The sequence below is a fragment of the Pungitius pungitius genome, unplaced genomic scaffold (genome assembly GCF_949316345.1).
Source record: "Pungitius pungitius unplaced genomic scaffold, fPunPun2.1 scaffold_36, whole genome shotgun sequence".
Lineage (NCBI taxonomy): Eukaryota > Metazoa > Chordata > Actinopteri > Perciformes > Gasterosteidae > Pungitius > Pungitius pungitius.
Window position 1 is genome coordinate 388,475 of NW_026909856.1, and position 18,298 is coordinate 406,772.

The following is an 18,298-nucleotide window of genomic DNA, read 5'->3' on the forward strand; positions in this document are numbered from 1 at the left end:
TGTTGTTTGTAATTTAGCCGTTGAAATACAGGTGCTAACCCAACATGTTAGAATTGCCAGTGAAGAAAAGTAAAGTTACCTTCAGGCTTTAGGAACCTCTCTTGCCAATGCTAAGAACTGCTTCAATTTTAGAAAAAGAAACTTCTGATTATCTTTGACACGTTTTAAAGGATTAGGAAAAAGATGAAAAGCAGCTTACGTCCATACCTCTCTGGTTCCGCCCGATCTCGTCTGATCTCGGAAGCTAAGCAGAGCAGGGCCTGGTTAGTACCTGGATGGAAGACCGCCTGGGAATCCCAGGTGCCGTAAGCTTTTTCACTTCTCTCTCCGAAAGCCGCCGAGCGCCGCAGATTGTACACCTGTTTTAACGTTGGATATGAAAGGAAATTAGACAATATTATCCAAAATGATTCCGTTTCATGATTGCTAAATTAGTGTTGGTCAACATTTACGATTGGCATACTGTTGTTTGTAATTTAGCCGTTGAAATACAGGTGCTAACCCAACATGTTAGAATTGCCAGTGAAGAAAAGTAAAGTTACCTTCAGGCTTTAGGAACCTCTCTTGCCAATGCTAACAACTGCTTCAATTTTAGAAAAAGAAACTTCTGATTATCTTTGACACGTTTTAAAGGATTAGGAAAAAGATGAAAAGCAGCTTACGTCCATACCTCTCTGGTTCCGCCCGATCTCGTCTGATCTCGGAAGCTAAGCAGAGCAGGGCCTGGTTAGTACCTGGATGGAAGACCGCCTGGGAATCCCAGGTGCCGTAAGCTTTTTCACTTCTCTCTCCGAAAGCCGCCCAGCGCCGTAAATTGTACACCTACACAATTGTAAAAAAAATTTCACATGGTAGAAGAGATGCAATAGGAAGAAGATGAAAGGTGGCTTACGTCCGTACCATCGTCAGGCCATTTGAGGTGGCGGGGACTGCAATGGCCATTCACCGATTGGCTGGGACTCCTGGGCGGGTCTTCTCTAGTCCATCCAATTTTCGGCATGGGATGTCACAGCCTTCTTTGCATACCCTTATTTAACCCACACAAAGATGCCAACGGCTGGCGTGTCATAATTCATTGACGCATTATAAAGGATTAGGAAAAAGATAAAAAGCAGCTTACGGCCATACCTCTCTGGTTCCGCCCGATCTCGTCTGATCTCGGAAGCTAAGCAGAGCAGGGCCTGGTTAGTACCTGGATGGAAGACCGCCTGGGAATCCCAGGTGCCGTAAGCTTTTTCACTTCTCTCTCCGAAAGCCGCCGAGCGCCGCAGATTGTACACCTGTTTTAACGTTGGATATGAAAGGAAATTAGACAATATTATCCAAAATGATTCCGTTTCATGATTGCTAAATTAGTGTTGGTCAACATTTACGATTGGCATACTGTTGTTTGTAATTTAGCCGTTGAAATACAGGTGCTAACCCAACATGTTAGAATTGCCAGTGAAGAAAAGTAAAGTTACCTTCAGGCTTTAGGAACCTCTCTTGCCAATGCTAAGAACTGCTTTAATTTTAGAAAAAGAAACTTCTGATTATCTTTGACACGTTTTAAAGGATTAGGAAAAAGATGAAAAGCAGCTTACGTCCATACCTCTCTGGTTCCGCCCGATCTCGTCTGATCTCGGAAGCTAAGCAGAGCAGGGCCTGGTTAGTACCTGGATGGAAGACCGCCTGGGAATCCCAGGTGCCGTAAGCTTTTTCACTTCTCTCTCTGAAAGCCGCCCAGCGCCGTAAATTGTACACCTACACAATTGTAAAAAAAATTTCACATTGTAGAAGAGATGCAATAGGAAGAAGATGAAAGGTGGCTTACGTCCATACCATCGTCAGGCCATTTGAGGTGGCGGGGACTGCAATGGCCATTCACCGATTGGCTGGGACTCCTGGGCGGGTCTTCTCTAGTCCATCCAATTTTCGGCATGGGATGTCACAGCCTTCTTTGCATACCCTTATTTAACCCACACAAAGATGCCAACGGCTGGCGTGTCATAATTCATTGACGCATTATAAAGGATTAGGAAAAAGATAAAAAGCAGCTTACGGCCATACCTCTCTGGTTCCGCCCGATCTCGTCTGATCTCGGAAGCTAAGCAGAGCAGGGCCTGGTTAGTACCTGGATGGAAGACCGCCTGGGAATCCCAGGTGCCGTAAGCTTTTTCACTTCTCTCTGAAAGCTGCAGAGCGCCGCAGATTGTACACCTACAAATTACAAAAAGTATATCACATTGTTGAAGAGATGCATGTTTAGTGTTGTTTTAACGTTGGATATGAAAGGAAATTAGACAATATTATCCAAAATGATTCCGTTTCATGATTGCTAAATTAGTGTTGGTCAACATTTACGATTGGCATACTGTTGTTTGTAATTTAGCCGTTGAAATACAGGTGCTAACCCAACATGTTAGAATTGCCAGTGAAGAAAAGTAAAGTTACCTTCAGGCTTTAGGAACCTCTCTTGCCAATGCTAAGAACTGCTTCAATTTTAGAAAAAGAAACTTCTGATTATCTTTGACACGTTTTAAAGGATTAGGAAAAAGATGAAAAGCAGCTTACGTCCATACCTCTCTGGTTCCGCCCGATCTCGTCTGATCTCGGAAGCTAAGCAGAGCAGGGCCTGGTTAGTACCTGGATGGAAGACCGCCTGGGAATCCCAGGTGCCGTAAGCTTTTTCACTTCTCTCTCCGAAAGCCGCCGAGCGCCGCAGATTGTACACCTGTTTTAACGTTGGATATGAAAGGAAATTAGACAATATTATCCAAAATGATTCCGTTTCATGATTGCTAAATTAGTGTTGGTCAACATTTACGATTGGCATACTGTTGTTTGTAATTTAGCCGTTGAAATACAGGTGCTAACCCAACATGTTAGAATTGCCAGTGAAGAAAAGTAAAGTTACCTTCAGGCTTTAGGAACCTCTCTTGCCAATGCTAACAACTGCTTCAATTTTAGAAAAAGAAACTTCTGATTATCTTTGACACGTTTTAAAGGATTAGGAAAAAGATGAAAAGCAGCTTACGTCCATACCTCTCTGGTTCCGCCCGATCTCGTCTGATCTCGGAAGCTAAGCAGAGCAGGGCCTGGTTAGTACCTGGATGGAAGAGCGCCTGGGAATCCCAGGTGCCGTAAGCTTTTTCACTTCTCTCTCCGAAAGCCGCCCAGCGCCGTAAATTGTACACCTACACAATTGTAAAAAAAATTTCACATGGTAGAAGAGATGCAATAGGAAGAAGATGAAAGGTGGCTTACGTCCGTACCATCGTCAGGCCATTTGAGGTGGCGGGGACTGCAATGGCCATTCACCGATTGGCTGGGACTCCTGGGCGGGTCTTCTCTAGTCCATCCAATTTTCGGCATGGGATGTCACAGCCTTCTTTGCATACCCTTATTTAACCCACACAAAGATGCCAACGGCTGGCGTGTCATAATTCATTGACGCATTATAAAGGATTAGGAAAAAGATAAAAAGCAGCTTACGGCCATACCTCTCTGGTTCCGCCCGATCTCGTCTGATCTCGGAAGCTAAGCAGAGCAGGGCCTGGTTAGTACCTGGATGGAAGACCGCCTGGGAATCCCAGGTGCCGTAAGCTTTTTCACTTCTCTCTCCGAAAGCCGCCGAGCGCCGCAGATTGTACACCTGTTTTAACGTTGGATATGAAAGGAAATTAGACAATATTATCCAAAATGATTCCGTTTCATGATTGCTAAATTAGTGTTGGTCAACATTTACGATTGGCATACTGTTGTTTGTAATTTAGCCGTTGAAATACAGGTGCTAACCCAACATGTTAGAATTGCCAGTGAAGAAAAGTAAAGTTACCTTCAGGCTTTAGGAACCTCTCTTGCCAATGCTAAGAACTGCTTTAATTTTAGAAAAAGAAACTTCTGATTATCTTTGACACGTTTTAAAGGATTAGGAAAAAGATGAAAAGCAGCTTACGTCCATACCTCTCTGGTTCCGCCCGATCTCGTCTGATCTCGGAAGCTAAGCAGAGCAGGGCCTGGTTAGTACCTGGATGGAAGACCGCCTGGGAATCCCAGGTGCCGTAAGCTTTTTCACTTCTCTCTCTGAAAGCCGCCCAGCGCCGTAAATTGTACACCTACACAATTGTAAAAAAAATTTCACATTGTAGAAGAGATGCAATAGGAAGAAGATGAAAGGTGGCTTACGTCCATACCATCGTCAGGCCATTTGAGGTGGCGGGGACTGCAATGGCCATTCACCGATTGGCTGGGACTCCTGGGCGGGTCTTCTCTAGTCCATCCAATTTTCGGCATGGGATGTCACAGCCTTCTTTGCATACCCTTATTTAACCCACACAAAGATGCCAACGGCTGGCGTGTCATAATTCATTGACGCATTATAAAGGATTAGGAAAAAGATAAAAAGCAGCTTACGGCCATACCTCTCTGGTTCCGCCCGATCTCGTCTGATCTCGGAAGCTAAGCAGAGCAGGGCCTGGTTAGTACCTGGATGGAAGACCGCCTGGGAATCCCAGGTGCCGTAAGCTTTTTCACTTCTCTCTGAAAGCTGCAGAGCGCCGCAGATTGTACACCTACAAATTACAAAAAGTATATCACATTGTTGAAGAGATGCATGTTTAGTGTTGTTTTAACGTTGGATATGAAAGGAAATTAGACAATATTATCCAAAATGATTCCGTTTCATGATTGCTAAATTAGTGTTGGTCAACATTTACGATTGGCATACTGTTGTTTGTAATTTAGCCGTTGAAATACAGGTGCTAACCCAACATGTTAGAATTGCCAGTGAAGAAAAGTAAAGTTACCTTCAGGCTTTAGGAACCTCTCTTGCCAATGCTAAGAACTGCTTCAATTTTAGAAAAAGAAACTTCTGATTATCTTTGACACGTTTTAAAGGATTAGGAAAAAGATGAAAAGCAGCTTACGTCCATACCTCTCTGGTTCCGCCCGATCTCGTCTGTTCTCGGAAGCTAAGCAGAGCAGGGCCTGGTTAGTACCTGGATGGAAGACCGCCTGGGAATCCCAGGTGCCGTAAGCTTTTTCACTTCTCTCTCCGAAAGCCGCCGAGCGCCGCAGATTGTACACCTGTTTTAACGTTGGATATGAAAGGAAATTAGACAATATTATCCAAAATGATTCCGTTTCATGATTGCTAAATTAGTGTTGGTCAACATTTACGATTGGCATACTGTTGTTTGTAATTTAGCCGTTGAAATACAGGTGCTAACCCAACATGTTAGAATTGCCAGTGAAGAAAAGTAAAGTTACCTTCAGGCTTTAGGAACCTCTCTTGCCAATGCTAACAACTGCTTCAATTTTAGAAAAAGAAACTTCTGATTATCTTTGACACGTTTTAAAGGATTAGGAAAAAGATGAAAAGCAGCTTACGTCCATACCTCTCTGGTTCCGCCCGATCTCGTCTGATCTCGGAAGCTAAGCAGAGCAGGGCCTGGTTAGTACCTGGATGGAAGACCGCCTGGGAATCCCAGGTGCCGTAAGCTTTTTCACTTCTCTCTCCGAAAGCCGCCGAGCGCCGCAGATTGTACACCTGTTTTAACGTTGGATATGAAAGGAAATTAGACAATATTATCCAAAATGATTCCGTTTCATGATTGCTAAATTAGTGTTGGTCAACATTTACGATTGGCATACTGTTGTTTGTAATTTAGCCGTTGAAATACAGGTGCTAACCCAACATGTTAGAATTGCCAGTGAAGAAAAGTAAAGTTACCTTCAGGCTTTAGGAACCTCTCTTGCCAATGCTAACAACTGCTTCAATTTTAGAAAAAGAAACTTCTGATTATCTTTGACACGTTTTAAAGGATTAGGAAAAAGATGAAAAGCAGCTTACGTCCATACCTCTCTGGTTCCGCCCGATCTCGTCTGATCTCGGAAGCTAAGCAGAGCAGGGCCTGGTTAGTACCTGGATGGAAGACCGCCTGGGAATCCCAGGTGCCGTAAGCTTTTTCACTTCTCTCTCCGAAAGCCGCCCAGCGCCGTAAATTGTACACCTACACAATTGTAAAAAAAATTTCACATGGTAGAAGAGATGCAATAGGAAGAAGATGAAAGGTGGCTTACGTCCGTACCATCGTCAGGCCATTTGAGGTGGCGGGGACTGCAATGGCCATTCACCGATTGGCTGGGACTCCTGGGCGGGTCTTCTCTAGTCCATCCAATTTTCGGCATGGGATGTCACAGCCTTCTTTGCATACCCTTATTTAACCCACACAAAGATGCCAACGGCTGGCGTGTCATAATTCATTGACGCATTATAAAGGATTAGGAAAAAGATAAAAAGCAGCTTACGGCCATACCTCTCTGGTTCCGCCCGATCTCGTCTGATCTCGGAAGCTAAGCAGAGCAGGGCCTGGTTAGTACCTGGATGGAAGACCGCCTGGGAATCCCAGGTGCCGTAAGCTTTTTCACTTCTCTCTCCGAAAGCCGCCGAGCGCCGCAGATTGTACACCTGTTTTAACGTTGGATATGAAAGGAAATTAGACAATATTATCCAAAATGATTCCGTTTCATGATTGCTAAATTAGTGTTGGTCAACATTTACGATTGGCATACTGTTGTTTGTAATTTAGCCGTTGAAATACAGGTGCTAACCCAACATGTTAGAATTGCCAGTGAAGAAAAGTAAAGTTACCTTCAGGCTTTAGGAACCTCTCTTGCCAATGCTAAGAACTGCTTTAATTTTAGAAAAAGAAACTTCTGATTATCTTTGACACGTTTTAAAGGATTAGGAAAAAGATGAAAAGCAGCTTACGTCCATACCTCTCTGGTTCCGCCCGATCTCGTCTGATCTCGGAAGCTAAGCAGAGCAGGGCCTGGTTAGTACCTGGATGGAAGACCGCCTGGGAATCCCAGGTGCCGTAAGCTTTTTCACTTCTCTCTCTGAAAGCCGCCCAGCGCCGTAAATTGTACACCTACACAATTGTAAAAAAAATTTCACATTGTAGAAGAGATGCAATAGGAAGAAGATGAAAGGTGGCTTACGTCCATACCATCGTCAGGCCATTTGAGGTGGCGGGGACTGCAATGGCCATTCACCGATTGGCTGGGACTCCTGGGCGGGTCTTCTCTAGTCCATCCAATTTTCGGCATGGGATGTCACAGCCTTCTTTGCATACCCTTATTTAACCCACACAAAGATGCCAACGGCTGGCGTGTCATAATTCATTGACGCATTATAAAGGATTAGGAAAAAGATAAAAAGCAGCTTACGGCCATACCTCTCTGGTTCCGCCCGATCTCGTCTGATCTCGGAAGCTAAGCAGAGCAGGGCCTGGTTAGTACCTGGATGGAAGACCGCCTGGGAATCCCAGGTGCCGTAAGCTTTTTCACTTCTCTCTGAAAGCTGCAGAGCGCCGCAGATTGTACACCTACAAATTACAAAAAGTATATCACATTGTTGAAGAGATGCATGTTTAGTGTTGTTTTAACGTTGGATATGAAAGGAAATTAGACAATATTATCCAAAATGATTCCGTTTCATGATTGCTAAATTAGTGTTGGTCAACATTTACGATTGGCATACTGTTGTTTGTAATTTAGCCGTTGAAATACAGGTGCTAACCCAACATGTTAGAATTGCCAGTGAAGAAAAGTAAAGTTACCTTCAGGCTTTAGGAACCTCTCTTGCCAATGCTAAGAACTGCTTCAATTTTAGAAAAAGAAACTTCTGATTATCTTTGACACGTTTTAAAGGATTAGGAAAAAGATGAAAAGCAGCTTACGTCCATACCTCTCTGGTTCCGCCCGATCTCGTCTGTTCTCGGAAGCTAAGCAGAGCAGGGCCTGGTTAGTACCTGGATGGAAGACCGCCTGGGAATCCCAGGTGCCGTAAGCTTTTTCACTTCTCTCTCCGAAAGCCGCCGAGCGCCGCAGATTGTACACCTGTTTTAACGTTGGATATGAAAGGAAATTAGACAATATTATCCAAAATGATTCCGTTTCATGATTGCTAAATTAGTGTTGGTCAACATTTACGATTGGCATACTGTTGTTTGTAATTTAGCCGTTGAAATACAGGTGCTAACCCAACATGTTAGAATTGCCAGTGAAGAAAAGTAAAGTTACCTTCAGGCTTTAGGAACCTCTCTTGCCAATGCTAACAACTGCTTCAATTTTAGAAAAAGAAACTTCTGATTATCTTTGACACGTTTTAAAGGATTAGGAAAAAGATGAAAAGCAGCTTACGTCCATACCTCTCTGGTTCCGCCCGATCTCGTCTGATCTCGGAAGCTAAGCAGAGCAGGGCCTGGTTAGTACCTGGATGGAAGACCGCCTGGGAATCCCAGGTGCCGTAAGCTTTTTCACTTCTCTCTCCGAAAGCCGCCCAGCGCCGTAAATTGTACACATACACAATTGTAAAAAAAATTTCACATGGTATAAGAGATGCAATAGGAAGAAGATGAAAGGTGGCTTACGTCCGTACCATCGTCAGGCCATTTGAGGTGGCGGGGACTGCAATGGCCATTCACCGATTGGCTGGGACTCCTGGGCGGGTCTTCTCTAGTCCATCCAATTTTCGGCATGGGATGTCACAGCCTTCTTTGCATACCCTTATTTAACCCACACAAAGATGCCAACGGCTGGCGTGTCATAATTCATTGACGCATTATAAAGGATTAGGAAAAAGATAAAAAGCAGCTTACGGCCATACCTCTCTGGTTCCGCCCGATCTCGTCTGATCTCGGAAGCTAAGCAGAGCAGGGCCTGGTTAGTACCTGGATGGAAGACCGCCTGGGAATCCCAGGTGCCGTAAGCTTTTTCACTTCTCTCTCCGAAAGCCGCCGAGCGCCGCAGATTGTACACCTGTTTTAACGTTGGATATGAAAGGAAATTAGACAATATTATCCAAAATGATTCCGTTTCATGATTGCTAAATTAGTGTTGGTCAACATTTACGATTGGCATACTGTTGTTTGTAATTTAGCCGTTGAAATACAGGTGCTAACCCAACATGTTAGAATTGCCAGTGAAGAAAAGTAAAGTTACCTTCAGGCTTTAGGAACCTCTCTTGCCAATGCTAAGAACTGCTTTAATTTTAGAAAAAGAAACTTCTGATTATCTTTGACACGTTTTAAAGGATTAGGAAAAAGATGAAAAGCAGCTTACGTCCATACCTCTCTGGTTCCGCCCGATCTCGTCTGATCTCGGAAGCTAAGCAGAGCAGGGCCTGGTTAGTACCTGGATGGAAGACCGCCTGGGAATCCCAGGTGCCGTAAGCTTTTTCACTTCTCTCTCTGAAAGCCGCCCAGCGCCGTAAATTGTACACCTACACAATTGTAAAAAAAATTTCACATTGTAGAAGAGATGCAATAGGAAGAAGATGAAAGGTGGCTTACGTCCATACCATCGTCAGGCCATTTGAGGTGGCGGGGACTGCAATGGCCATTCACCGATTGGCTGGGACTCCTGGGCGGGTCTTCTCTAGTCCATCCAATTTTCGGCATGGGATGTCACAGCCTTCTTTGCATACCCTTATTTAACCCACACAAAGATGCCAACGGCTGGCGTGTCATAATTCATTGACGCATTATAAAGGATTAGGAAAAAGATAAAAAGCAGCTTACGGCCATACCTCTCTGGTTCCGCCCGATCTCGTCTGATCTCGGAAGCTAAGCAGAGCAGGGCCTGGTTAGTACCTGGATGGAAGACCGCCTGGGAATCCCAGGTGCCGTAAGCTTTTTCACTTCTCTCTGAAAGCTGCAGAGCGCCGCAGATTGTACACCTACAAATTACAAAAAGTATATCACATTGTTGAAGAGATGCATGTTTAGTGTTGTTTTAACGTTGGATATGAAAGGAAATTAGACAATATTATCCAAAATGATTCCGTTTCATGATTGCTAAATTAGTGTTGGTCAACATTTACGATTGGCATACTGTTGTTTGTAATTTAGCCGTTGATATACAGGTGCTAACCCAACATGTTAGAATTGCCAGTGAAGAAAAGTAAAGTTACCTTCAGGCTTTAGGAACCTCTCTTGCCAATGCTAACAACTGCTTCAATTTTAGAAAAAGAAACTTCTGATTATCTTTGACACGTTTTAAAGGATTAGGAAAAAGATGAAAAGCAGCTTACGTCCATACCTCTCTGGTTCCGCCCGATCTCGTCTGTTCTCGGAAGCTAAGCAGAGCAGGGCCTGGTTAGTACCTGGATGGAAGACCGCCTGGGAATCCCAGGTGCCGTAAGCTTTTTCACTTCTCTCTCTGAAAGCCGCCCAGCGCCGTAGATTGTACACCTACACAATTGTAAAAAAAAATTCACATTGTAGAAGAGATGCAATAGGAAGAAGATGAAAGGTGGCTTACGTCCGTACCATCGTCAGGCCATTTGAGGTGGCGGGGACTGCAATGGCCATTCACCGATTGGCTGGGACTCCTGGGCGGGTCTTCTCTAGTCCATCCAATTTTCGGCATGGGATGTCACAGCCTTCTTTGCATACCCTTATTTAACCCACACAAAGATGCCAACGGCTGGCGTGTCATAATTCATTGACGCATTATAAAGGATTAGGAAAAAGATAAAAAGCAGCTTACGGCCATACCTCTCTGGTTCCGCCCGATCTCGTCTGATCTCGGAAGCTAAGCAGAGCAGGGCCTGGTTAGTACCTGGATGGAAGACCGCCTGGGAATCCCAGGTGCCGTAAGCTTTTTCACTTCTCTCTCCGAAAGCCGCCGAGCGCCGCAGATTGTACACCTGTTTTAACGTTGGATATGAAAGGAAATTAGACAATATAATCCAAAATGATTCCGTTTCATGATTGCTAAATTAGTGTTGGTCAACATTTACGATTGGCATACTGTTGTTTGTAATTTAGCCGTTGAAATACAGGTGCTAACCCAACATGTTAGAATTGCCAGTGAAGAAAAGTAAAGTTACCTTCAGGCTTTAGGAACCTCTCTTGCCAATGCTAAGAACTGCTTTAATTTTAGAAAAAGAAACTTCTGATTATCTTTGACACGTTTTAAAGGATTAGGAAAAAGATGAAAAGCAGCTTACGTCCATACCTCTCTGGTTCCGCCCGATCTCGTCTGATCTCGGAAGCTAAGCAGAGCAGGGCCTGGTTAGTACCTGGATGGAAGACCGCCTGGGAATCCCAGGTGCCGTAAGCTTTTTCACTTCTCTCTCTGAAAGCCGCCCAGCGCCGTAAATTGTACACCTACACAATTGTAAAAAAAATTTCACATTGTAGAAGAGATGCAATAGGAAGAAGATGAAAGGTGGCTTACGTCCGTACCATCGTCAGGCCATTTGAGGTGGCGGGGACTGCAATGGCCATTCACCGATTGGCTGGGACTCCTGGGCGGGTCTTCTCTAGTCCATCCAATTTTCGGCATGGGATGTCACAGCCTTCTTTGCATACCCTTATTTAACCCACACAAAGATGCCAACGGCTGGCGTGTCATAATTCATTGACGCATTATAAAGGATTAGGAAAAAGATAAAAAGCAGCTTACGGCCATACCTCTCTGGTTCCGCCCGATCTCGTCTGATCTCGGAAGCTAAGCAGAGCAGGGCCTGGTTAGTACCTGGATGGAAGACCGCCTGGGAATCCCAGGTGCCGTAAGCTTTTTCACTTCTCTCTCCGAAAGCCGCCGAGCGCCGCAGATTGTACACCTGTTTTAACGTTGGATATGAAAGGAAATTAGACAATATTATCCAAAATGATTCCGTTTCATGATTGCTAAATTAGTGTTGGTCAACATTTACGATTGGCATACTGTTGTTTGTAATTTAGCCGTTGAAATACAGGTGCTAACCCAACATGTTAGAATTGCCAGTGAAGAAAAGTAAAGTTACCTTCAGGCTTTAGGAACCTCTCTTGCCAATGCTAAGAACTGCTTTAATTTTAGAAAAAGAAACTTCTGATTATCTTTGACACGTTTTAAAGGATTAGGAAAAAGATGAAAAGCAGCTTACGTCCATACCTCTCTGGTTCCGCCCGATCTCGTCTGATCTCGGAAGCTAAGCAGAGCAGGGCCTGGTTAGTACCTGGATGGAAGACCGCCTGGGAATCCCAGGTGCCGTAAGCTTTTTCACTTCTCTCTCTGAAAGCCGCCCAGCGCCGTAAATTGTACACCTACACAATTGTAAAAAAAATTTCACATTGTAGAAGAGATGCAATAGGAAGAAGATGAAAGGTGGCTTACGTCCATACCATCGTCAGGCCATTTGAGGTGGCGGGGACTGCAATGGCCATTCACCGATTGGCTGGGACTCCTGGGCGGGTCTTCTCTAGTCCATCCAATTTTCGGCATGGGATGTCACAGCCTTCTTTGCATACCCTTATTTAACCCACACAAAGATGCCAACGGCTGGCGTGTCATAATTCATTGACGCATTATAAAGGATTAGGAAAAAGATAAAAAGCAGCTTACGGCCATACCTCTCTGGTTCCGCCCGATCTCGTCTGATCTCGGAAGCTAAGCAGAGCAGGGCCTGGTTAGTACCTGGATGGAAGACCGCCTGGGAATCCCAGGTGCCGTAAGCTTTTTCACTTCTCTCTGAAAGCTGCAGAGCGCCGCAGATTGTACACCTACAAATTACAAAAAGTATATCACATTGTTGAAGAGATGCATGTTTAGTGTTGTTTTAACGTTGGATATGAAAGGAAATTAGACAATATTATCCAAAATGATTCCGTTTCATGATTGCTAAATTAGTGTTGGTCAACATTTACGATTGGCATACTGTTGTTTGTAATTTAGCCGTTGAAATACAGGTGCTAACCCAACATGTTAGAATTGCCAGTGAAGAAAAGTAAAGTTACCTTCAGGCTTTAGGAACCTCTCTTGCCAATGCTAAGAACTGCTTCAATTTTAGAAAAAGAAACTTCTGATTATCTTTGACACGTTTTAAAGGATTAGGAAAAAGATGAAAAGCAGCTTACGTCCATACCTCTCTGGTTCCGCCCGATCTCGTCTGATCTCGGAAGCTAAGTAGAGCAGGGCCTGGTTAGTACCTGGATGGAAGACCGCCTGGGAATCTCAGGTGCCGTAAGCTTTTTCACTTCTCTCTCCGAAAGCCGCCGAGCGCCGCAGATTGTACACCTGTTTTAACGTTGGATATGAAAGGAAATTAGACAATATTATCCAAAATGATTCCGTTTCATGATTGCTAAATTAGTGTTGGTCAACATTTACGATTGGCATACTGTTGTTTGTAATTTAGCCGTTGAAATACAGGTGCTAACCCAACATGTTAGAATTGCCAGTGAAGAAAAGTAAAGTTACCTTCAGGCTTTAGGAACCTCTCTTGCCAATGCTAAGAACTGCTTCAATTTTAGAAAAAGAAACTTCTGATTATCTTTGACACGTTTTAAAGGATTAGGAAAAAGATGAAAAGCAGCTTACGTCCATACCTCTCTGGTTCCGCCCGATCTCGTCTGATCTCGGAAGCTAAGCAGAGCAGGGCCTGGTTAGTACCTGGATGGAAGACCGCCTGGGAATCCCAGGTGCCGTAAGCTTTTTCACTTCTCTCTCCGAAAGCCGCCGAGCGCCGCAGATTGTACACCTGTTTTAACGTTGGATATGAAAGGAAATTAGACAATATTATCCAAAATGATTCCGTTTCATGATTGCTAAATTAGTGTTGATCAACATTTACGATTGGCATACTGTTGTTTGTAATTTAGCCGTTGAAATACAGGTGCTAACCCAACATGTTAGAATTGCCAGTGAAGAAAAGTAAAGTTACCTTCAGGCTTTAGGAACCTCTCTTGCCAATGCTAAGAACTGCTTCAATTTTAGAAAAAGAAACTTCTGATTATCTTTGACACGTTTTAAAGGATTAGGAAAAAGATGAAAAGCAGCTTACGTCCATACCTCTCTGGTTCCGCCCGATCTCGTCTGATCTCGGAAGCTAAGCAGAGCAGGGCCTGGTTAGTACCTGGATGGAAGACCGCCTGGGAATCCCAGGTGCCGTAAGCTTTTTCACTTCTCTCTCTGAAAGCCGCCCAGCGCCGTAAATTGTACACCTACACAATTGTAAAAAAAATTTCACATTGTAGAAGAGATGCAATAGGAAGAAGATGAAAGGTGGCTTACGTCCATACCATCGTCAGGCCATTTGAGGTGGCGGGGACTGCAATGGCCATTCACCGATTGGCTGGGACTCCTGGGCGGGTCTTCTCTAGTCCATCCAATTTTCGGCATGGGATGTCACAGCCTTCTTTGCATACCCTTATTTAACCCACACAAAGATGCCAACGGCTGGCGTGTCATAATTCATTGACGCATTATAAAGGATTAGGAAAAAGATAAAAAGCAGCTTACGGCCATACCTCTCTGGTTCCGCCCGATCTCGTCTGATCTCGGAAGCTAAGCAGAGCAGGGCCTGGTTAGTACCTGGATGGAAGACCGCCTGGGAATCCCAGGTGCCGTAAGCTTTTTCACTTCTCTCTGAAAGCTGCAGAGCGCCGCAGATTGTACACCTACAAATTACAAAAAGTATATCACATTGTTGAAGAGATGCATGTTTAGTGTTGTTTTAACGTTGGATATGAAAGGAAATTAGACAATATTATCCAAAATGATTCCGTTTCATGATTGCTAAATTAGTGTTGGTCAACATTTACGATTGGCATACTGTTGTTTGTAATTTAGCCGTTGAAATACAGGTGCTAACCCAACATGTTAGAATTGCCAGTGAAGAAAAGTAAAGTTACCTTCAGGCTTTAGGAACCTCTCTTGCCAATGCTAAGAACTGCTTCAATTTTAGAAAAAGAAACTTCTGATTATCTTTGACACGTTTTAAAGGATTAGGAAAAAGATGAAAAGCAGCTTACGTCCATACCTCTCTGGTTCCGCCCGATCTCGTCTGATCTCGGAAGCTAAGTAGAGCAGGGCCTGGTTAGTACCTGGATGGAAGACCGCCTGGGAATCTCAGGTGCCGTAAGCTTTTTCACTTCTCTCTCCGAAAGCCGCCGAGCGCCGCAGATTGTACACCTGTTTTAACGTTGGATATGAAAGGAAATTAGACAATATTATCCAAAATGATTCCGTTTCATGATTGCTAAATTAGTGTTGGTCAACATTTACGATTGGCATACTGTTGTTTGTAATTTAGCCGTTGAAATACAGGTGCTAACCCAACATGTTAGAATTGCCAGTGAAGAAAAGTAAAGTTACCTTCAGGCTTTAGGAACCTCTCTTGCCAATGCTAAGAACTGCTTCAATTTTAGAAAAAGAAACTTCTGATTATCTTTGACACGTTTTAAAGGATTAGGAAAAAGATGAAAAGCAGCTTACGTCCATACCTCTCTGGTTCCGCCCGATCTCGTCTGATCTCGGAAGCTAAGCAGAGCAGGGCCTGGTTAGTACCTGGATGGAAGACCGCCTGGGAATCCCAGGTGCCGTAAGCTTTTTCACTTCTCTCTCCGAAAGCCGCCGAGCGCCGCAGATTGTACACCTGTTTTAACGTTGGATATGAAAGGAAATTAGACAATATTATCCAAAATGATTCCGTTTCATGATTGCTAAATTAGTGTTGATCAACATTTACGATTGGCATACTGTTGTTTGTAATTTAGCCGTTGAAATACAGGTGCTAACCCAACATGTTAGAATTGCCAGTGAAGAAAAGTAAAGTTACCTTCAGGCTTTAGGAACCTCTCTTGCCAATGCTAAGAACTGCTTCAATTTTAGAAAAAGAAACTTCTGATTATCTTTGACACGTTTTAAAGGATTAGGAAAAAGATGAAAAGCAGCTTACGTCCATACCTCTCTGGTTCCGCCCGATCTCGTCTGATCTCGGAAGCTAAGCAGAGCAGGGCCTGGTTAGTACCTGGATGGAAGACCGCCTGGGAATCCCAGGTGCCGTAAGCTTTTTCACTTCTCTCTCTGAAAGCCGCCCAGCGCCGTAGATTGTACACCTACACAATTGTAAAAAAAATTTCACATTGTAGAAGAGATGCAATAGGAAGAAGATGAAAGGTGGCTTACGTCCATACCATCGTCAGGCCATTTGAGGTGGCGGGGACTGCAATGGCCATTCACCGATTGGCTGGGACTCCTGGGCGGGTCTTCTCTAGTCCATCCAATTTTCGGCATGGGATGTCACAGCCTTCTTTGCATACCCTTATTTAACCCACACAAAGATGCCAACGGCAGGCGTGTCATAATTCATTGACGCATTATAAAGGATTAGGAAAAAGATAAAAAGCAGCTTACGGCCATACCTCTCTGGTTCCGCCCGATCTCGTCTGATCTCGGAAGCTAAGCAGAGCAGGGCCTGGTTAGTACCTGGATGGAAGACCGCCTGGGAATCCCAGGTGCCGTAAGCTTTTTCACTTCTCTCTCCGAAAGCCGCCGAGCGCCGCAGATTGTACACCTGTTTTAACGTTGGATATGAAAGGAAATTAGACAATATTATCCAAAATGATTCCGTTTCATGATTGCTAAATTAGTGTTGATCAACATTTACGATTGGCATACTGTTGTTTGTAATTTAGCCGTTGAAATACAGGTGCTAACCCAACATGTTAGAATTGCCAGTGAAGAAAAGTAAAGTTACCTTCAGGCTTTAGGAACCTCTCTTGCCAATGCTAAGAACTGCTTCAATTTTAGAAAAAGAAACTTCTGATTATCTTTGACACGTTTTAAAGGATTAGGAAAAAGATGAAAAGCAGCTTACGTCCATACCTCTCTGGTTCCGCCCGATCTCGTCTGATCTCGGAAGCTAAGCAGAGCAGGGCCTGGTTAGTACCTGAATGGAAGACCGCCTGGGAATCCCAGGTGCTGTAAGCTTTTTCACTTCTCTCTCTGAAAGCCGCCCAGCGCCGTAGATTGTACACCTACACAATTGTAAAAAAAAATTCACATTGTAGAAGAGATGCAATAGGAAGAAGATGAAAGGTGGCTTACGTCCATACCATCGTCAGGCCATTTGAGGTGGCGGGGACTGCAATGGCCATTCACCGATTGGCTGGGACTCCTGGGCGGGTCTTCTCTAGTCCATCCAATTTTCGGCATGGGATGTCACAGCCTTCTTTGCATACCCTTATTTAACCCACACAAAGATGCCGACGGCAGGCGTGTCATAATTCATTGACGCATTATAAAGGATTAGGAAAAAGATAAAAAGCAGCTTACGGCCATACCTCTCTGGTTCCGCCCGATCTCGTCTGATCTCGGAAGCTAAGCAGAGCAGGGCCTGGTTAGTACCTGGATGGAAGACCGCCTGGGAATCCCAGGTGCCGTAAGCTTTTTCACTTCTCTCTCCGAAAGCCGCCGAGCGCCGCAGATTGTACACCTGTTTTAACGTTGGATATGAAAGGAAATTAGACAATATTATCCAAAATGATTCCGTTTCATGATTGCTAAATTAGTGTTGGTCAACATTTACGATTGGCATACTGTTGTTTGTAATTTAGCCGTTGAAATACAGGTGCTAACCCAACATGTTAGAATTGCCAGTGAAGAAAAGTAAAGTTACCTTCAGGCTTTAGGAACCTCTCTTGCCAATGCTAAGAACTGCTTCAATTTTAGAAAAAGAAACTTCTGATTATCTTTGACACGTTTTAAAGGATTAGGAAAAAGATGAAAAGCAGCTTACGTCCATACCTCTCTGGTTCCGCCCGATCTCGTCTGATCTCGGAAGCTAAGCAGAGCAGGGCCTGGTTAGTACCTGGATGGAAGACCGCCTGGGAATCCCAGGTGCCGTAAGCTTTTTCACTTCTCTCTCCGAAAGCCGCCGAGCGCCGCAGATTGTACACCTGTTTTAACGTTGGATATGAAAGGAAATTAGACAATATTATCCAAAATGATTCCGTTTCATGATTGCTAAATTAGTGTTGGTCAACATTTACGATTGGCATACTGTTGTTTGTAATTTAGCCGTTGAAATACAGGTGCTAACCCAACATGTTAGAATTGCCAGTGAAGAAAAGTAAAGTTACCTTCAGGCTTTAGGAACCTCTCTTGCCAATGCTAACAACTGCTTCAATTTTAGAAAAAGAAACTTCTGATTATCTTTGACACGTTTTAAAGGATTAGGAAAAAGATGAAAAGCAGCTTACGTCCATACCTCTCTGGTTCCGCCCGATCTCGTCTGATCTCGGAAGCTAAGCAGAGCAGGGCCTGGTTAGTACCTGGATGGAAGACCGCCTGGGAATCCCAGGTGCCGTAAGCTTTTTCACTTCTCTCTCCGAAAGCCGCCCAGCGCCGTAAATTGTACACCTACACAATTGTAAAAAAAATTTCACATGGTAGAAGAGATGCAATAGGAAGAAGATGAAAGGTGGCTTACGTCCGTACCATCGTCAGGCCATTTGAGGTGGCGGGGACTGCAATGGCCATT

The 18,298-nt window shown here is 44.1% G+C and overlaps 39 non-coding genes across 39 annotated transcripts; all 39 read left to right on the plus strand.

Moving 5' to 3' along the window:
* Positions 1–193: 193 nt before the first annotated feature.
* Positions 194–312, plus strand: LOC134115451 (5S ribosomal RNA). The gene has a single exon (XR_009947813.1). It is a non-coding gene; the product is annotated as a 5S ribosomal RNA (ribosomal RNA).
* A 344-nt stretch (positions 313–656) lies between these two features.
* On the plus strand, positions 657–775 carry LOC134115453 (5S ribosomal RNA). The gene has a single exon (XR_009947815.1). It is a non-coding gene; the product is annotated as a 5S ribosomal RNA (ribosomal RNA).
* Positions 776–1,114: 339 nt separating this feature from the next.
* On the plus strand, positions 1,115–1,233 carry LOC134116026 (5S ribosomal RNA). The gene has a single exon (XR_009948376.1). It is a non-coding gene; the product is annotated as a 5S ribosomal RNA (ribosomal RNA).
* A 344-nt stretch (positions 1,234–1,577) lies between these two features.
* On the plus strand, positions 1,578–1,696 carry LOC134115454 (5S ribosomal RNA). The gene has a single exon (XR_009947817.1). It is a non-coding gene; the product is annotated as a 5S ribosomal RNA (ribosomal RNA).
* Positions 1,697–2,035: 339 nt separating this feature from the next.
* Positions 2,036–2,154, plus strand: LOC134116027 (5S ribosomal RNA). Its single transcript, XR_009948377.1, has one exon. It is a non-coding gene; the product is annotated as a 5S ribosomal RNA (ribosomal RNA).
* Positions 2,155–2,547: 393 nt separating this feature from the next.
* Positions 2,548–2,666, plus strand: LOC134115455 (5S ribosomal RNA). Its single transcript, XR_009947818.1, has one exon. It is a non-coding gene; the product is annotated as a 5S ribosomal RNA (ribosomal RNA).
* A 344-nt stretch (positions 2,667–3,010) lies between these two features.
* LOC134115726 (5S ribosomal RNA) lies at positions 3,011–3,129 on the plus strand. Its single transcript, XR_009948089.1, has one exon. It is a non-coding gene; the product is annotated as a 5S ribosomal RNA (ribosomal RNA).
* A 339-nt stretch (positions 3,130–3,468) lies between these two features.
* LOC134116029 (5S ribosomal RNA) lies at positions 3,469–3,587 on the plus strand. Its single transcript, XR_009948379.1, has one exon. It is a non-coding gene; the product is annotated as a 5S ribosomal RNA (ribosomal RNA).
* Positions 3,588–3,931: 344 nt separating this feature from the next.
* Positions 3,932–4,050, plus strand: LOC134115456 (5S ribosomal RNA). The gene has a single exon (XR_009947819.1). It is a non-coding gene; the product is annotated as a 5S ribosomal RNA (ribosomal RNA).
* Positions 4,051–4,389: 339 nt separating this feature from the next.
* On the plus strand, positions 4,390–4,508 carry LOC134116030 (5S ribosomal RNA). Its single transcript, XR_009948380.1, has one exon. It is a non-coding gene; the product is annotated as a 5S ribosomal RNA (ribosomal RNA).
* Positions 4,509–4,901: 393 nt separating this feature from the next.
* On the plus strand, positions 4,902–5,020 carry LOC134115700 (5S ribosomal RNA). Its single transcript, XR_009948063.1, has one exon. It is a non-coding gene; the product is annotated as a 5S ribosomal RNA (ribosomal RNA).
* A 344-nt stretch (positions 5,021–5,364) lies between these two features.
* LOC134115457 (5S ribosomal RNA) lies at positions 5,365–5,483 on the plus strand. Its single transcript, XR_009947820.1, has one exon. It is a non-coding gene; the product is annotated as a 5S ribosomal RNA (ribosomal RNA).
* A 344-nt stretch (positions 5,484–5,827) lies between these two features.
* LOC134115458 (5S ribosomal RNA) lies at positions 5,828–5,946 on the plus strand. Its single transcript, XR_009947821.1, has one exon. It is a non-coding gene; the product is annotated as a 5S ribosomal RNA (ribosomal RNA).
* Positions 5,947–6,285: 339 nt separating this feature from the next.
* Positions 6,286–6,404, plus strand: LOC134116031 (5S ribosomal RNA). The gene has a single exon (XR_009948381.1). It is a non-coding gene; the product is annotated as a 5S ribosomal RNA (ribosomal RNA).
* A 344-nt stretch (positions 6,405–6,748) lies between these two features.
* Positions 6,749–6,867, plus strand: LOC134115459 (5S ribosomal RNA). The gene has a single exon (XR_009947822.1). It is a non-coding gene; the product is annotated as a 5S ribosomal RNA (ribosomal RNA).
* A 339-nt stretch (positions 6,868–7,206) lies between these two features.
* Positions 7,207–7,325, plus strand: LOC134116032 (5S ribosomal RNA). The gene has a single exon (XR_009948382.1). It is a non-coding gene; the product is annotated as a 5S ribosomal RNA (ribosomal RNA).
* A 393-nt stretch (positions 7,326–7,718) lies between these two features.
* Positions 7,719–7,837, plus strand: LOC134115701 (5S ribosomal RNA). Its single transcript, XR_009948064.1, has one exon. It is a non-coding gene; the product is annotated as a 5S ribosomal RNA (ribosomal RNA).
* A 344-nt stretch (positions 7,838–8,181) lies between these two features.
* Positions 8,182–8,300, plus strand: LOC134115460 (5S ribosomal RNA). The gene has a single exon (XR_009947823.1). It is a non-coding gene; the product is annotated as a 5S ribosomal RNA (ribosomal RNA).
* A 339-nt stretch (positions 8,301–8,639) lies between these two features.
* Positions 8,640–8,758, plus strand: LOC134116033 (5S ribosomal RNA). The gene has a single exon (XR_009948383.1). It is a non-coding gene; the product is annotated as a 5S ribosomal RNA (ribosomal RNA).
* Positions 8,759–9,102: 344 nt separating this feature from the next.
* On the plus strand, positions 9,103–9,221 carry LOC134115461 (5S ribosomal RNA). The gene has a single exon (XR_009947824.1). It is a non-coding gene; the product is annotated as a 5S ribosomal RNA (ribosomal RNA).
* A 339-nt stretch (positions 9,222–9,560) lies between these two features.
* Positions 9,561–9,679, plus strand: LOC134116034 (5S ribosomal RNA). The gene has a single exon (XR_009948384.1). It is a non-coding gene; the product is annotated as a 5S ribosomal RNA (ribosomal RNA).
* Positions 9,680–10,072: 393 nt separating this feature from the next.
* Positions 10,073–10,191, plus strand: LOC134115702 (5S ribosomal RNA). The gene has a single exon (XR_009948065.1). It is a non-coding gene; the product is annotated as a 5S ribosomal RNA (ribosomal RNA).
* Positions 10,192–10,530: 339 nt separating this feature from the next.
* LOC134116035 (5S ribosomal RNA) lies at positions 10,531–10,649 on the plus strand. Its single transcript, XR_009948385.1, has one exon. It is a non-coding gene; the product is annotated as a 5S ribosomal RNA (ribosomal RNA).
* A 344-nt stretch (positions 10,650–10,993) lies between these two features.
* LOC134115462 (5S ribosomal RNA) lies at positions 10,994–11,112 on the plus strand. The gene has a single exon (XR_009947825.1). It is a non-coding gene; the product is annotated as a 5S ribosomal RNA (ribosomal RNA).
* A 339-nt stretch (positions 11,113–11,451) lies between these two features.
* Positions 11,452–11,570, plus strand: LOC134116036 (5S ribosomal RNA). Its single transcript, XR_009948386.1, has one exon. It is a non-coding gene; the product is annotated as a 5S ribosomal RNA (ribosomal RNA).
* Positions 11,571–11,914: 344 nt separating this feature from the next.
* LOC134115464 (5S ribosomal RNA) lies at positions 11,915–12,033 on the plus strand. The gene has a single exon (XR_009947827.1). It is a non-coding gene; the product is annotated as a 5S ribosomal RNA (ribosomal RNA).
* A 339-nt stretch (positions 12,034–12,372) lies between these two features.
* Positions 12,373–12,491, plus strand: LOC134116037 (5S ribosomal RNA). The gene has a single exon (XR_009948387.1). It is a non-coding gene; the product is annotated as a 5S ribosomal RNA (ribosomal RNA).
* A 393-nt stretch (positions 12,492–12,884) lies between these two features.
* On the plus strand, positions 12,885–13,003 carry LOC134115718 (5S ribosomal RNA). Its single transcript, XR_009948081.1, has one exon. It is a non-coding gene; the product is annotated as a 5S ribosomal RNA (ribosomal RNA).
* A 344-nt stretch (positions 13,004–13,347) lies between these two features.
* LOC134115465 (5S ribosomal RNA) lies at positions 13,348–13,466 on the plus strand. The gene has a single exon (XR_009947828.1). It is a non-coding gene; the product is annotated as a 5S ribosomal RNA (ribosomal RNA).
* A 344-nt stretch (positions 13,467–13,810) lies between these two features.
* Positions 13,811–13,929, plus strand: LOC134115466 (5S ribosomal RNA). The gene has a single exon (XR_009947829.1). It is a non-coding gene; the product is annotated as a 5S ribosomal RNA (ribosomal RNA).
* Positions 13,930–14,268: 339 nt separating this feature from the next.
* Positions 14,269–14,387, plus strand: LOC134116038 (5S ribosomal RNA). The gene has a single exon (XR_009948388.1). It is a non-coding gene; the product is annotated as a 5S ribosomal RNA (ribosomal RNA).
* Positions 14,388–14,780: 393 nt separating this feature from the next.
* On the plus strand, positions 14,781–14,899 carry LOC134115719 (5S ribosomal RNA). The gene has a single exon (XR_009948082.1). It is a non-coding gene; the product is annotated as a 5S ribosomal RNA (ribosomal RNA).
* A 344-nt stretch (positions 14,900–15,243) lies between these two features.
* On the plus strand, positions 15,244–15,362 carry LOC134115467 (5S ribosomal RNA). Its single transcript, XR_009947830.1, has one exon. It is a non-coding gene; the product is annotated as a 5S ribosomal RNA (ribosomal RNA).
* A 344-nt stretch (positions 15,363–15,706) lies between these two features.
* Positions 15,707–15,825, plus strand: LOC134115468 (5S ribosomal RNA). The gene has a single exon (XR_009947831.1). It is a non-coding gene; the product is annotated as a 5S ribosomal RNA (ribosomal RNA).
* Positions 15,826–16,164: 339 nt separating this feature from the next.
* LOC134116040 (5S ribosomal RNA) lies at positions 16,165–16,283 on the plus strand. Its single transcript, XR_009948390.1, has one exon. It is a non-coding gene; the product is annotated as a 5S ribosomal RNA (ribosomal RNA).
* A 344-nt stretch (positions 16,284–16,627) lies between these two features.
* Positions 16,628–16,746, plus strand: LOC134115545 (5S ribosomal RNA). The gene has a single exon (XR_009947908.1). It is a non-coding gene; the product is annotated as a 5S ribosomal RNA (ribosomal RNA).
* A 339-nt stretch (positions 16,747–17,085) lies between these two features.
* Positions 17,086–17,204, plus strand: LOC134116041 (5S ribosomal RNA). The gene has a single exon (XR_009948391.1). It is a non-coding gene; the product is annotated as a 5S ribosomal RNA (ribosomal RNA).
* A 344-nt stretch (positions 17,205–17,548) lies between these two features.
* Positions 17,549–17,667, plus strand: LOC134115469 (5S ribosomal RNA). The gene has a single exon (XR_009947832.1). It is a non-coding gene; the product is annotated as a 5S ribosomal RNA (ribosomal RNA).
* Positions 17,668–18,011: 344 nt separating this feature from the next.
* Positions 18,012–18,130, plus strand: LOC134115470 (5S ribosomal RNA). Its single transcript, XR_009947833.1, has one exon. It is a non-coding gene; the product is annotated as a 5S ribosomal RNA (ribosomal RNA).
* The last annotated feature ends 168 nt before the right edge of the window (positions 18,131–18,298 follow it).